We start from the raw sequence: 15,529 nt of genomic DNA, 5'->3' as shown, positions 1-15,529 counted from the left end.
CAGTGAGTTCACCATGCTCTACATTTAGTTATACTTAATGTCTTGCATATCTGAGTTAATTATTTGACCTACAGAAACTATGAATTCATAGCTTATGTTTCATGTGGGCGAGCGCCACGGCTCGTCTATAATAGCACTAGAGCACACTTTTCAACCTGATTATCGTGTTGCGCGATGTATTTTAGTACTTATTCAATTCCAAGACGCATTTACTACTTGGGAATACGATCAGAACTTCGACTGTCACATGACGGTTCCTTTAGCAAGGATGACTGCGTGCAGTAATAACAGTGTCCAAAATGACATCAGATGGCGTATTCCAACACGCCGATTTCATGCACAGGAATTAATTTTATGCATGCGGCACTATAATAAAGGTGTCTTCAATGCTTCGCAGTCGCAATGAACATCGCATAGTGCGCTATTTATCTACGAAATCTGGCCGCTTCGCTGCACTTTTAGTTGGGAGTATACTCTAACATTTGATCGCATGTCTGCGTTGGCTGGCGCAAACATTCAGTTCTTGTTCAGTGTGGTGATACGTTGCAGATCAAGGGGGCGTTCAGCTGTGTGGGTTAAATGCGTATGGAACAAAAAAAAAACATGCTGTGACGTCCCATATCGATTCCTAAGACGACTTTGACGGCGAAAGCTTTAATACGTTGACGTCACTTCATTTGCAATTGGTTTCTTATTTTAGTTAAGCAATTAGATAACTAATAATTGGTCGTAATTCGATATAATTATTTTCTTAATGGCTGTTACGGAGTCTTGAATTGATCCTAATTAGTATGTACTACTCTTTCCAAGTCTTAATTAGTCTTAACTTGGCGTGACCAGTCTTATCATATAGTCTCGAATTGATGTGAAGTAGTTTCTATTACTGTTCGCAACCCTTCATTACATTTAAATATGGGTAATTAACCTTAGTTACTTAGTAATTCACTTTAGCATGCTTTAATAAAGGCGTCGTAGGATGTCCGTGTATTGGTCGGGTTAATTACTCTAAATACCTTTATTAGTCTTAGTGGCTCTTGAATTGACAAAGAAACGTATGTCGATATTTGCGGGCTATACCGAAACAGGCACGTTGCACGCGAACACACACAGAATAAGCGCTGACGCGAGGGAAGCATGTACTTATGCACGCCGTATCCGAGCAATAAACATGAAAAAACCAACGAGAAACGTCAGATGTACTTACATAAACACACTGCCAGATCCCTCTAATGTACCTGTAAAAACATACTACGGGGGCGTCGGACGCGCCTTTAGCAACAGCTAATAGGAAATAATAAATAGTTACCAAGCATAGAAAAAACGCCCGTAACACTCTCAATCCACTAACGCATACATCATTTTTTTTCATTGCCAATCAAATGAACTATGCAAAACAAAGGTTATCAATTTAAGTGGTCGGGTGGGCCGTTCTAAAGGAACGGTTCGTTTCAGTGAGCTGAGCCATTTCGAGCCTCCCACAAAAGTTAGCCCTTTTGCCCATCTCTAAAGGGGCGTTTTACGCTTGAGTAACCCAGCCTTTGTGGCGGTGGCAACGCAAAACTCGCAACCACCAATAATCTGAAATTAAAGCGGAAGCAGAATGCTGCAATAATGAAACACAGAGCACTGTGGGGCCACAATAAGTATGAGGTGGCGCGTAGAATCTGGAAAGGAGTAATGGTGCCAGCGTTAACATTCGAAAATGCCATTCTATGCTTAAAATCGGATACCTTGTCGGGTTTGGAAGTTAACCAAAGATCAGCAGGCCGGTTGGCTCTGGGAGCCCACGATAATACCACAAATGAGGCAGTGCAGGGTGACATGGGTTGGGCCTCTTTTGAAGTAAGAGAAGCACAGAGCAAAATTAGTTTTGAAGAAAGGCTCCGGAATATGGGTGAAAATAAATGGGCGGCTAAAGTGCACAAGTATTTGCACATGAAAAGCGTGGACACAGAATGGCGGAAGAGGTCAAGGAAGTTGGCAACCAAGTACAGGATAATCGAAACTGTAAATAGACAACCAGGAGTCATCAGAAAGAAAGTCAGAGAAATAGATACCCTGAATTGGATGCAAAGAATGGAAACAAAAAGGACAATGGAGATTTACAAGAATGAGAAGACAGAAATTAGAAGGGAAAACCTGTGCGATAACACAAAGGGCAGTGCCTTGCTATTTGAGGCTCGAGCTGGGTGCCTAAGGACCAAAACATAGCGGAACAAATATTCGGAACTAGATGAGGCATGTGTATGCTGCAGTAAAGATCCAGAGACCACTCAGCACATCCTAATGGAATGCGACGGGATCCACCCAGCGAGAACCGTAGGTAACGTGCAACTCCCAGAAGCGCTTGGGTTTAAAGTGGAAGGAAACATCAACAGATGAGCCGTAGAGATCAGCAAGAGACGATTGGAGTACTGGTGGAAAAAAAGCAGGGAAAAGATGGATACGACCTGATCTTTCAAAATCATAGGTAGCGGTACAAGGTAAAGTTTTGAAAAAGAAAAAGAATAATGAGAGGTATACAAAAATGCTAGATAAAGCACATGTATAGTATAAGTGATTAAATCAAGCAGGCTACGTGACTACTTGTCGCCGCCCCGTTTCAAAGGGTATGCCGAAAATTCATCATCATCATCATCATCATCATCGCACCTCTAGAGTGAAGCTGAACGGAACCCCTGCGGACTCTTCCTCCACGGAAGAATCCCTAGGATCGCCCTTAACATCTTGGGCGATCGACTAGGACAAGAACATCACATTGTATGGTATCCGGGGCATTTTGGTGTCACTGGTAACACAGGTGCAGACGCTCTTGTTCGCGAGACTTCAATCCGAGCAAGGAATGACACCCCAATCGGAAACAACAATCAAACACTAGCATGCGATGTCTTAGAACATCAACGTCGTTCTCGCCATGAACTCGCCGCGCCAAACCCGCAATTAACATTGGAGGAAGTTCGGCTCTACAGAAAAATCCAGACAAACACCTAGCCACATCTGGGGCGATGACATGCCATCTGGCCAACCAGATATGCCAGTCCTCGCCCCCCGCCCCACCTGGTGTGGGGGGAGGCCATCCTTGCCCCATGTGACTTGGGAGTGCCAATCACGACCCTAAAATTCAAATTCACCCCATTTAGCACAAAATTCCTTTAGGAAGCCTTGAGCAGTCATTCTCGCCCGGACTGAGCTGGAGACTCAATTGAGCCTCCTCGACCTGGCACGGCGCGTGGCGGTGGCCACTGGAGTCCTGGACTAAAGAACCACCCTCCGGCAACCTTAACCCTATTTTTCCCAAATAAAGTCATTTCTCTCTATCTTATACCAAAGGGATAAGTTAATTTTTTTCCGCTTATTTGGTTGGTAGACGTGTTAGCTTACCCGAGCTATCTATCTATATGATTTTTCATGCTTTTGTAGTTTCTTGTTTTTTTTGGTTGGGTGTTAGTAAGTCCCCAATAATATATATATATATATATATATATATATATATATATATATATTAAGTAGGTTGTGGCGCACGTGTTGCATGGTGTAGTAAGTGCAGGGGGCAGTTTTAAACCGTGTTAAGGAAAGCTAGCTGAGGTAGCCGGATAGCGAGGTTGCCGTAGGGCTTACCGTGGGGCTTTGTTTAGGTATTTTAGCGGGCTTTCTCATTAGGTGGTCGGGCGGGCAATGGCGCGGGAGGCTAGGAAAGTCAGAGGTGATGGCGAGCTAGTGCAGTGCGAGGAGTGCAAACGTTGGTGTTATTTGGACGAGACGGACTTTGCAAGTTTAGCCGACGCTGAGAAGGCTAGCTTCGTGTGCAGGCTGTGTGAAGGATTTAAGGAGGCTGCGCGGCGGATGGAAGGGGAATTGGCAGTTAGTGTTGAGGACCTCCAAGGGGAGCTGAAGGTTAAGCGAGAGCGGAGGATTGAGCTCGAAACTCGGATTGGCGAGTTGCTTGACAGGGAGGAAGCCGAGGCCAACCTGGTAGAAAGAATAGCTGGCGAGCTTCAAGAAGAACGGGAAAAGTGGGCCGAGCTGGAAGAGCGGGTGGAGACGCTAATGACAACGTGTCGCGTTATCCCGGGCGAGGACAGCGGACGGCGGGGACAGCGCGGATTCTCAGGCAGAGACAGGCAATGACAGCAAAGAACAGCAGGCGAGAGCCGGCGGTACCATGGCGGCGCCACAACTCTACAGCGATGCAGCGCGGAAGGCTTCGGGTGGGGTGGGACTAGCGGCAGGGAGCCCGTCGCCGCGCGACAGTGGTGTAGGGCGGGTGGAGGGCCAGCTAGCGCGAACTGGAGGACAGCGATATCGCAGGCGGGAGGGGAACGTGTAGAGCGAATAGTCCTGGTGGTGGGGGACTCCAACGTAGCGAGGGTTGAGGAGGGTGTCCTTACAAAAGTGAAGGCAGATAAGCGGGTGAGGGTGGAGGCCCAGTGAGGGAAGTGCATGGTTGACGCAATGGCAAAAGCTCAGAAGGTGGTATAGGACAGCATTGAGGACGACAACCTGGTCGTTATCCACGCTGGTCTCAGCGATGTGCTGAAGGGAAGGAGCCAGAACCTAATGAGACAGTTAGAGGTTGGGTTGCGTAAACTCAGAGAGGCCTCTGCGAAGGTGCATGAGACCATATGCACAATCCCAGAGGTCTATGGCCAGGCTAGCGGGATGAAATGGAGTGCGGTTGACGATAACCAGGTCATTAGGGGTCTAAGCCGACCGCTTGGGGACGGCTTAATGGACGTAAACCGGGACGTGTATGAGCCTGGCTACCACCTTTTTGCGCAGGGTGGCATTAACTACAGTGGTGCCACCGGCAGGAGGGTAGGTAGTAGGATTGGCCGCCAAGCAACGGCTTTTTTGTGATCGAGGACCCAGAGCCCTGAGGCCACCAGTGTAGACGAAGACAGACCCGGAGAGGCCCCAAGATTGAAGAAACGCAGAGTCTGTAGGAGAAGAAATACATGTGAGCACCAGTGGCAAGGTTATTGAGACATAGGGTATATTAACATGCAAGTCGGCAGGAAAAGGCTGAAGAGGGAGGACATTGACGACCAACTAAGGCAGCAAAAGTTGATGGTATACGGGTTTGTGGAGGCACATCTTTGAGATATGGAGCAACCACCCTGTAATACTGACTATGCATGGGAATATTGCAATAGAACAGAGGACAGCAGAAAAGGGGGTGGAATTGGGGCATTCATTCATAAAAGTATGAACTGACAAAGGGTCAAACAGGAATGCAAGGAGCATTTTTGGCTAAAAGGGATTGTGGCAGGAGAGCAGACACTCCTTGGCTTTGTATAGCTGTGGACAGGAGCAAATGCTAAATATGAAAACAAAAAAAATGCTGGAATGTATATCACGTGACATTGTGGAGCTAAGAGGAGTGAGCGAGATAACTATAGGATACATGACCACACACATAGAAGACATAGACGGGTACAGAGACTCAACAAGCAACATGATGCTGGATATCGGTGAAAGGCATGACTTAGTTGTATGTAACACTACTGAGAAGTGTGACGGGCATATAACATGGGAAGTAGGGAGCCTGCAGTCGACGATAGATTATGCAATAATGTCGCATAGGATGCATGGTAGGCTAAAGGTAATGGACATAGATGAATGTTGCTCCAGAAGTCTACCTGGTGATCAGAAACGTATTAAGCTAAGTTTTAGAAGAGAAATGAAAGCAGGTAGGAGGCAAGATGAACAACCAGGTGGGATATTTTACTTCGGAAAGCAGCTGGAAATAGCAACCAAACAAATAGACTAAGCAATTTCAGAGGATACTAAAACAGAATGAACATATGCAAATATAACAGGGCTATTTGAGCTAGAGCTTGCTAAGATACGAGTCAGGCCCAAAGGGAACAGAAGAAGTAAACCCAAGAGCTGGTGGGATGAGGAGGTTAAGAAGGCCATAGAGAAACGTCAGGAAGCATCCAGGGAACACAGATACTCAAAGCAGAGGGGTGAACCAGAGGATGATGTAGACAGAAAATGGTATAACTTAAACTGTAGAAGGGAAGCATCCTATTTGATCAAAGAGAAGATTAGAAGAAGAAGGACCCAATGGTTGTCAGAAAGAAACAAAAAGGATAGAAAACAGCGAAGAAATTTTGGAAACATCTCAAATCCTTGAGTAATAAGACTAGCCTAGAGCAGAGGTTTAGAGTTACAGCTCAAGGAGTTCGGCTAGAAGGAGATGAAGCAATGGAACATATAACAACAATGATGACTAAAAAATTTAAAGAACGAAACGTAGCATGTGCTCAATCAGGTGAGGATAGACCAGTCAGTGCAGTGGCTCCACTAGAACAAAGCGAGTGGGAAAGGGCAGAGAAGAGGGTGCCTAGTAGCACGTCGACAGGTCTTGATGGCATCCCATTTACGTTAATACAGACATTGGGCCCAAAATCTAAGAAAGCATTAGGAGAGGCAGTGAGCAAAATTATAATGGATAGTAAAGCCCCCGATCGGTGGAGACAAAGCAGGATGAGCATGGCATATTAGGGAAAGCGGGACAAAACCAACATAAACAACTACCGTACCCTAACAGTGACGTCAGTGGTTTACAGAGCGGTGATGCAGATTATAAAGGACAGACTGCAGGCATGGGTGGAGGGCGAGGAGGTGGTGGGGGAACTAGAAAACGGGTTCCGGAAACAAAGGAGGTTAGAAGATAATCGGTTCTCATTGACGCAGTGTACTGAAATAACAGAATAGGAACACAGGCCCCTATGGTTCGCATTTCTGGATATCAAGGGAGCCTATGACAGTGTAATCAAAAAGGATTTGTGGGGCATACTGGGCACTCTAGATGTGGAAGATGGAGTAAATAATATTTTAAAAGATATCTATAAAAGTAACAAGGTGCTGACAAAATGGGAAAAAGAGCTATCTGAGCCTATAGAGATACAGCAGGGGCGTTGGCAGGGGTGCCCTCTGCCACCTTTGTTGTTCATGCTGTATTTACAAGGATTAGAGAAAAAAAATTGAGAGGAGGGGACTTGGCTTCAACCTTTCTTTTTTCAAGCAAGGAGAATGGATTAAATAGTCGTTACTAGGACTGATGTACGCGGATGACATTGTACTTATGGCTGACAACAAGAAAGACTTGCAGGGAATAATGGACATCTGTCATAAAGAGGGAGATAGCTTAGGTTTAAAGTTTATAAAGAAAAATCGGCAGTCATTATTTTTCATGATAATCAGGGACGCGAGCATAGGATACAGGAGGTTACGCTGGAGGTGGTGGATAAGTACAAATATCTTGGAGTGTGGATAAACAATTGGGCTGAGTACCTAATGGAACATGAAAAATATGTAACGACTAATTGTAGCAGGAATGCCGCTGTGATGAAAAATATGGCGCTGGGGAATTACAATAGGTACGAAGCGGGGAGAGGAAATTCGAAAGGGGTAACGGTCCCTAGTTTGACTTTCGGCAATGCGGTCCTGTGCATGAGATCAGAGGTTGGAGCAAGGTTGGAAATTAAGCAGCGAGGGGTAGGTAGGCTTGCTTTGGAAGCACACGGAAATACACCAAATCAGGGGGTACAGGGTGACATGGGATGGACGTCATTCGAGGTCAGGGAAGCTATGGCAACAAGATAGAATTTGAGGAGCGATTGAGAGAAATGGCGGAAAAGCGGTGGGCAAGGAGAGTTTCCAGTTATTTGTACATGAGGAATGTTGACACAAAATGGAGGAAGTTGACCAGAAAATTGTCAATCGAATATTTGAACTGCATGAGGGGTGCAAACCAAGAAACAGTGGTTAAGAAAAAGCTTAAAGAAACAGAGAGGGGTCTGTGGAAAACAGGGATGCACACGAAATCAGCACTGGGAACATACACAACATTCAAGCAAGAAATTGCCAAAGAATATATATATGATAATTCTACGCGAAGCTCTTTGTTGTTTGAAGCCAGGACGGGAGTATTGCGGACTAAGATGTACCGAGTCAAGTACCAAGGTATAGACACGTAGTGCGGTGCGTGTGGAGAAGAAGAGGAAACGGCTGAACACCTCATACTTTTCTGTAAAGGACTTAACCCTACAGTGCAGAGCAACGGGGCTGATTTTTTCAAAGCATTGTGGTTTAGGGACAGTGGAGGCAAAATAGACTTTACGCGAGTAGAAATAACCAAGCGGAGGTTATCTGATTGGTGGCTAAAATCAAGGCAAGGGTGAAATTTTACCCTCCACAAAGTACAAAACATGTTAATGGTTACGGCTGGGTGGCGTTTGCCACCGGCCGATTTAAAGGGTTCAGCCTCATCCATCCATCGCGCCATCTCTCGTACTATTCGGCACGCACCTCCGGCGGCGCACAGCTACGAGTAGAAGCCGGCTTACAGGAGACGCGAGAGCCATGCGGGGAAAACATCATGCGATGAGTGGGAGTCGAGCACCTCCACAAGTTCTAGCTCGGGCCCAACTCCTATGCCGCCTATTCAAATTCATGTAAAATTTAGAAATGCGTTATTGCAATAGCAATTCTTGGACACTCCAGACGCACTGCCACCGTAGTCGTCGCCATCTCCGTCACTGTGATGTTGCGTATAACATACAAATGCAATTACATCGCGGCCACGCGCGGGTGTCATGCTGTGGGTGTCATTAAAAATTGGAGGATGCATAAGCTTCGCTTTTAAGAGTAGAGCGCGATAGCGTTATCGGGACTGTTCGCATCGCATCGTTCGTATACGGCAAGTAGGGTTCATTCACTGCAACACTGAACGTGCGAAAGCCAGCTTACAAAGACCGATCCCCTTAAAGTCGGCTTCACTTTTAAACTGAAATGCATTGCTCGAAATAAGTTTTTCCTGAGGCAATATAAGTGTTCTTATTATTAAAATGTGAAGGTCCTAACACCTTTTTTTATAATTTTATTATTTGTTTGCTATTGCCCCGACGCGCGCAGGTCTGGTAGAAAAGCTGGAAAAGGGGCTTGTGCTTGAGTTTCCTCGTAGCGGAATCAGGTTTTGTCGTACATCCAAATTACAATCCGACGCCGATTGGTAAACAATCCGACGGCGAATCCGATGCCGAATGGTAAAGTCGTACTTTACCATTTTTCTGGCGGATTTCACTGTGATAAATTCAATTTTTGTTCACCTAAACCAAGCCCCTCACTCACTTGATAAGCAAATCACTCTTGTCTGGTTCTCAGCGCACGCTGGCGACGTACATCCGCACCTCACCAACATCAACGAGGTCGCTCACTCCGTAGCACGAGGCCTTGTTAATCGTGCCGGAGACAGCGCAGGTGCACCCGCGGAACGCGATCACCTCACCAGCTACAACGACCTCACGAAATCATTCTATCTGAACAGAAGAAGCTTCCCCATCCCTCATCACAAGCTAAACAGAGCACAGGCAACCACCCGTCGCCTGTTAGAGACAAACACGTAGCCCTCACTAACACGTTACCACAGGATCTACCCGGACACATACCCTAGTAACATTTGCCAGATCTGTAAGACTGAGGCAGCATCGCTTCCCCACATGCTATGGGAATGTAAAAACCAATATCCGACAAATAATACCGTGACCGTCTCGTCGAGATGGCACGCCGCCCTGCGCAGCTCCCAACTCGACGACCAACTCTGGGCTACCCAGCAAGCCTGCGAGGCGGCGAAGAGGCAAGACCTCGATGTCCCCACGTGGGAGGCCTAGGCCCAGCCAACTAAACTGCTGGTTTAAATAAAAGTTAAATTCGTCCTCCTCCTCCTTCACCAAAACCTTGCACCACGTGGAGGGCCTGCGCGGTCGATGTGGTTGGGTGATTTTCTCCGCCACTCGCGAACACACGCCGGTTGCCAACGCAAGATTTTCTGCGACACGAAGCCCTAAACATTATCGCGTTAAAATGTCGAAGTTTCGCTCTAAAGACGAAGCATCGATTGTGATAGCAAATTAGTATACAGCTATACAAAGTAACGATGGTGGTTTTATCAGCCGCATAAACCTGCAAACATTTGTTTATAAACTAAATAAGAAAGCATGCTGTCATGCACGCACTAGCTAACTAGAACACATCTCAGTCGATCGGCCGCATAAACTTGTAAACATTTGTTTACCAACTAAATAAACAAGCATGGTGTCATGCACGCACTAGCTAACTAGAACACATCTCACTCGATGACCGCGCACACTCGCTCTCAAAACGCTGGAGTGAGAAAACGCGGCTGCAGCAGCGAGTGAATTGACTTTCGTGCGGCCTCTCGCTTCAACGCCAACTAAGCGGCGATAACGCAGCGCCCAAAAAAGCCATGAACACGCTGCGCATGCACTCTCTGCCTCATAGCAGATTGCTTTAAATATAGGGCCTGCGCGGCCACGCCGTGCCCAGCCACCACCAGAGTATAACGCCCTAAACAGGCTCTCATTATACATCTCGGTTTCACTACAGGAAATTCTCTCTGAATCGGCCCTTCTAATGGCAGCGAAATTGAGACGACCGACCACAAAAGCGGGCGAAAAAGTTTTTTGTTTAATAAAGTTGAATAGTGGGATTCAACGTATGGAAATGGCACACTGGGCTATCAGAGACACAAGAGTGTTCCGAGTCAACTATGACCATATTGGGCTGTTTAGCTACCTCTTATGAGGAAGCTTTCGCTCGACGGAACACGGCGCACTTCCTCCGCGCCTTCCTCCCTTGCGTGCGCGCAATGAGACACCATCGTCGGCTCACCCTCGCAAGCTTTCACTCGCACATACTGCATACAGCGCGGGTCAACGATGTTTTCTCCCTTGGACTTTACAAGGGCATCACGGTGACGGCGACAGCAGGAATGCACCTGCAATGTCCATATAATTGGTATCGTAAAAAAATACGTGTGAGGGTGAAGCGGAGCAAGAAACATTTGCCGAGGATAATAGCTCTATCTCGCGTGCGCAATAGAGGAATTCTGGGAGGAAGCATGCTGTCTGGGAGGAATTCTGGGAGGAAGGCACCGGGGGAAGGGGGGAGGCGTTTTTGGGCGGTGGTTGCGTATCGCGCAGCTGAGCACGGCCACGCGATCCCTATGTTGAAAGTTATCTCCGATGAGTACAGTGCCCAGGTGCACCGAGGACTGATAGCTTCGTGTGCGCTGTGCTCTCGCCGCTGAGTTCGCGTTCAGGCGAGCAGCAGCGCGAAGGACAATTTGCTTGCTACGGCGGTCGCTCTTCCACCACGCCAGCAATTCGACAGCGAGTGTACGCGGTCATCGAATGAGATGTTAAAGTTTGCCTGTGCGCGCCTGACAGCATGCTTTGTTAAATTAGTTGGTAAGTGAATGTTGATGAGTCTATACGACCAAGAAAACTACTGTCTGACTTCGTATAGCTGTCTGTTTTATTTGATATCAAAATCTGTTCTTCGCCTTTTGGCAGAAACTTCGACCTTTTCTGAGACAACCACTGGACCGATTTGAATCTATGTCCCATGCTAATGCATGGGACATAAATCTATAGTGGACTAATATGATGCATGAATTGGCCACTTATGTGAATTTGGTACAAAGCTTGTGTAGGGGGATGAAGCAACGGGCGCAGCAGTGGTACTCTGTCTTGGCTGGAGGTGTGAGCGTAGATCGCGAGCTGCTGACGCCGGCTGAGACTCTCTTTGTGCCCGTCATGCAATACTTCCGCCTGCCGTACGGCGTTAATAAACCCACTTCCAAAGGGATTTCTTAAAGTCCTGCTCACAAATTAGTAGTTGAATTCAGAACCGTTTATGATATATCCATTTTGACAGCTTTAGATATGTTATTAGGCACATTTTACAAAATTCTGACATCGTTTTTCATTGCCGAGATCGAGGTTGTAATCTTCATAGTTTCGTTTTCCGAAGGTTTACAATTTTCAAGAATTTTTTTCTAGAAGGAAACTGACGGCTGAACCATGTGCTTCCAAAAATCGCTAGAGTTTAGCATTTTCTTTTAAGTGCAATAAATCCCACGAAATACGTTGTAGTGGTTGTTCAAAAAAAAAGTACCAGTTTCGCCCTAAAGGTGAAGCATCGATTGCGATAGCAAATTAGTAGATAGCAATACGAAGCAGGGATAGTAGTTTAATTGGCCGTATAAAGCTGTAAACATTTTCTTACTAATTATAAAACCACAGTGTCACGCGCGCACATGAACACATCTCGCTCGAAAACCGCGGAAAATCGCTGTGAAAACGCCGGAGTGAGAAAGCGCGCCAGCAGCAGCGGGCAAATTTACCTTCGCGCAGTCTCTGGTCTCACTTCAACGCGAACTAAATGTCGAAAGTAGAGCGCATACGAAGCTACCGCACTACCGTCACACACAGCATACGGCGCGCGACGACGATTTTATCGCCGTTGGACTTTATACTGAACCGCACGGCGACGACGGCGGTGACGGCAGAAATGCGCTTGGAGTGTCCATATAATTGCTATCGCAATAAAAACGATTCTTGCTTTGAATTGTATTTAAAATACATCGAAGCCCTCGAGCGAAAGCTTCCTCTGAAGAGGTAGCTAAATGGCCCAAGATGGTCATAGTTAATTCGTAACGCTCTTCTCTGGTGCCTCGATAACCCCAGTGTGCATCCGCACATTGAATCCCACTATTAAATTTTCTTGAACGAACAACTTTTTCGCCCGCTTTTGTGGTCGGTCGTTTGACTTTCGCTGCCATTAAAAGGGCCGATTCAGAGAGCGTTTCCTGTAGTGCAACCGAGATGTATAATGAAAGCCTGTTTAGGGGCGCATTCAGTGAAGTGAACCAGGGTGTGGGAGATTTATACGCCAAGAGACTAGTTATTCAGGAGAAATGGCCCGTTGCCATAGAAATCGGGGGCGTTTGTGGATAGCGGATGATATGGATGCGCTGTGTGTTGATGTCCGTAGACAGGGCAGTTCCCACTGCAGTGTACTTTAATCCGCCGATCACAATTCGGGCAAACAAGCGGTTTTTCTCCTAGGTTTTGGGTTTACGTTTGTGTTCGGGATTTCATCTTTACATCCCACCAGTGGCGCTGGTAAATTTACGTGTTTTTTCGTTCTTTTACTTACGGATTCGTGAATAATCCTATTGTTGCAGCTCTTGTCACGTTAGCGTGTAATTTGCCTTTCCTCATCACTTTGTACCATGACTCCTATAGAACGTTTATTTGTGGTTCTCAGTTTTAATAATCTATGCGATCATTGGCCCTTCCCCCATAGTGGGCATGATCCATGGGATTGTTGGCTAACAATAGCGTCACCAAAGAAATGTGAGAGCAGGAGACAATAAAATTCGTGCTTCGCGCAAAATTTCCAACGTTTCTTCGCTTTTGAAATGTGTTGAAAATATTGCACTTAATACTGACACTAGCACCAACTGCAAAGATATTGGCAGAGGGATGAACGAGGGGGCGAAATATTTTTTCACAAAGGTGATCCGAATGCCATCCCTCTCACTTTATTTCCGTTTAGAACAGCTTCACCGCTTCAGCTTAAGGACGCTAAGAGGAAGTGCAGCATGTGTGTTGAACTTGATATGAGGCTTCTCTGAGCGTACATTTCCTTGAAGCAAAAGACGCCAGAAGTACATTTGTTAATGCTGATGTGGGCAGTATTGTCTTCTTCGTTGGTAGTTACGATGTGGTTTTAGTACCTGTGAAGACGTAGCGTTTTGTCTAAAACTTGCCGCTTTTGCGCTATCGGCGTCTCATTTGTTGTAACTCTGTTTAGGGGGTGGCAAGAGGGGGGGGGGCTTTGCACATGGATGTTACTGAGTTTTAGCTTGAAGCGACACTCTTGGTCAACCTGTTGTGTGATTCGACAAAGATAGCAAAGAGGATCTTACTTCACGCTTTCCGCTTCTGTCGCTGTGCGTTTAGCTTGAATTCCGTCACGCTGCAGATATGGGTAAGCATTTTCATCCGCATTATAATTTGACACTTTCTGGTAAACATTGTCAATTGCAAGAAATTAAAAGTATGTGTGAAACATTTAATAGAATGCGCACGTTGCAGCTGTTCTTAGGCTGACAAATGTACATATGCCAAGAAAGGAAGCAGCTGGATACTTGTTTGATTTGTAACGTCATCTTTAGATGTATTTTTATCTTTAGATGTATTTTTAGATGTATCTAGATGTAGGGGTAATATGTTTGGCTGATAATGAAAAAAAGAACTCTAAGAACCATGTTATTTAGGCGTAGCTCTTGCACACATCGGCTACTTAAATGAAAAAAAAAATAACATGCAGAGGCTAGGCACTGCGTGAATCGATGAAAGCGAAGCGTTCTGTGCCGTTTGCATTCACGAACGATAATCGGTGGTGATGTTGTCCGCATGCGACAGTTGTGATGTGATGTTAAATGTTACCTTGCATGCATGACTTGCGTTTGTCAACGTAGTGGATGGAGGAAAGCGCGAGACGCATTTGCTAGAGACGGCGTTGTGCGGATTTGCTCGCAGCCTGCGAGAAGGCAAATAGTGTTATTGCCTCGTACGAAGTATCGCATCGTAGATTATGTGATGAACGTTAGCGGGACGACTTAAGTTAGCAGAACGACCGCATGCGTAGTGTCTTCTCGGCACTGCGGTGCTTTAATGCTGTTTTGCGTCTGCACGCATTGCGTCAGTCGCCCGAGTGGGAAAACTTCCACGGTGCTTATTTTACAGAAATAGGAGGCCTTGAAGTACCGTACCTCGCTTAAAAATGTTTCCAGTTTGTTGTTTCCAGTTTGTTTGTCTGCAACCGTTGCCATTTGTAGTAGTAGCGTTTATTTTATTTAAAGAGAAGCCCAACGAAGGATCCTTTCTGAAGGCACCTTTCCCCTCTCCCGCGTTCCTCCCATGCGGAGTAACCTACCGGAACTGAACCGAAAGCCGAAAACCGTAAAAAAGATTATATATATATATATATATATATATATATATATATATATATATATATACTAGTTTCTCTCGAACCGGAATGTAAAAGTTTTTTACACTCCGGAGCGAAACCAAAATGAAAAAATAACGGTTTGCGGTTCAGCTTAGCCATCTATTCTTGGAGTCTTTTTTTTTCGCGAATTTCTGCACTTGTGGGTCAACTATACAACCTCATTTGTGGACACACAACATCTTCGTGTTATTTTAAAAGTAGATGCACTGTTAGTACGGTTTCCAGCGTATTTCGTCAGGGGCAGATTGGGCGTTGTGTTAACGCGACAATATTTGGATCGCATCCGACGCGTGGACTCGACGAACTGATGCGTGCAAAGAACCTGGGGCAGTGGAGCACATACAATTGTTGCCTGTCCCCAGTATGACTGCACACGGCAGACAATAGATATTTTCATCACCGTCATTAACAACACTGCGCTCAGTGAAAATGTGTTACCGTAGAAATAATTGAAGCAAGCTATGAACGCTCTCATATTTATTTAATACAGGCCTATATTCAAGGTTGAACGGGCCCTTCGAGCACCAACGGGCTTATTACTCGCATCATACTGCCTCTCCTCGTCATTACTCCTCAGCCGCTTTTTTTTATCTTCTTCTTTTGCTCCCTGAGCAGAGCTCCAGGCTGGGGG

General features: G+C 46.0%; 1 pseudogene; it reads left to right on the top strand.

The window, feature by feature from the left end:
- The first annotated feature begins 3,843 nt into the window (after positions 1 to 3,843).
- On the top strand, positions 3,844 to 4,891 carry LOC119462138 (uncharacterized; annotated as a pseudogene).
- Positions 4,892 to 15,529: the final 10,638 nt, after the last annotated feature.

Source organism: Dermacentor silvarum, chromosome 8 (genome assembly GCF_013339745.2).
Source record: "Dermacentor silvarum isolate Dsil-2018 chromosome 8, BIME_Dsil_1.4, whole genome shotgun sequence".
NCBI classification, from domain to species: domain Eukaryota; kingdom Metazoa; phylum Arthropoda; class Arachnida; order Ixodida; family Ixodidae; genus Dermacentor; species Dermacentor silvarum.
The sequence above is the reverse complement of the archived record's forward strand: the minus strand, read 5'-3'. Positions and strand labels throughout refer to the sequence as shown.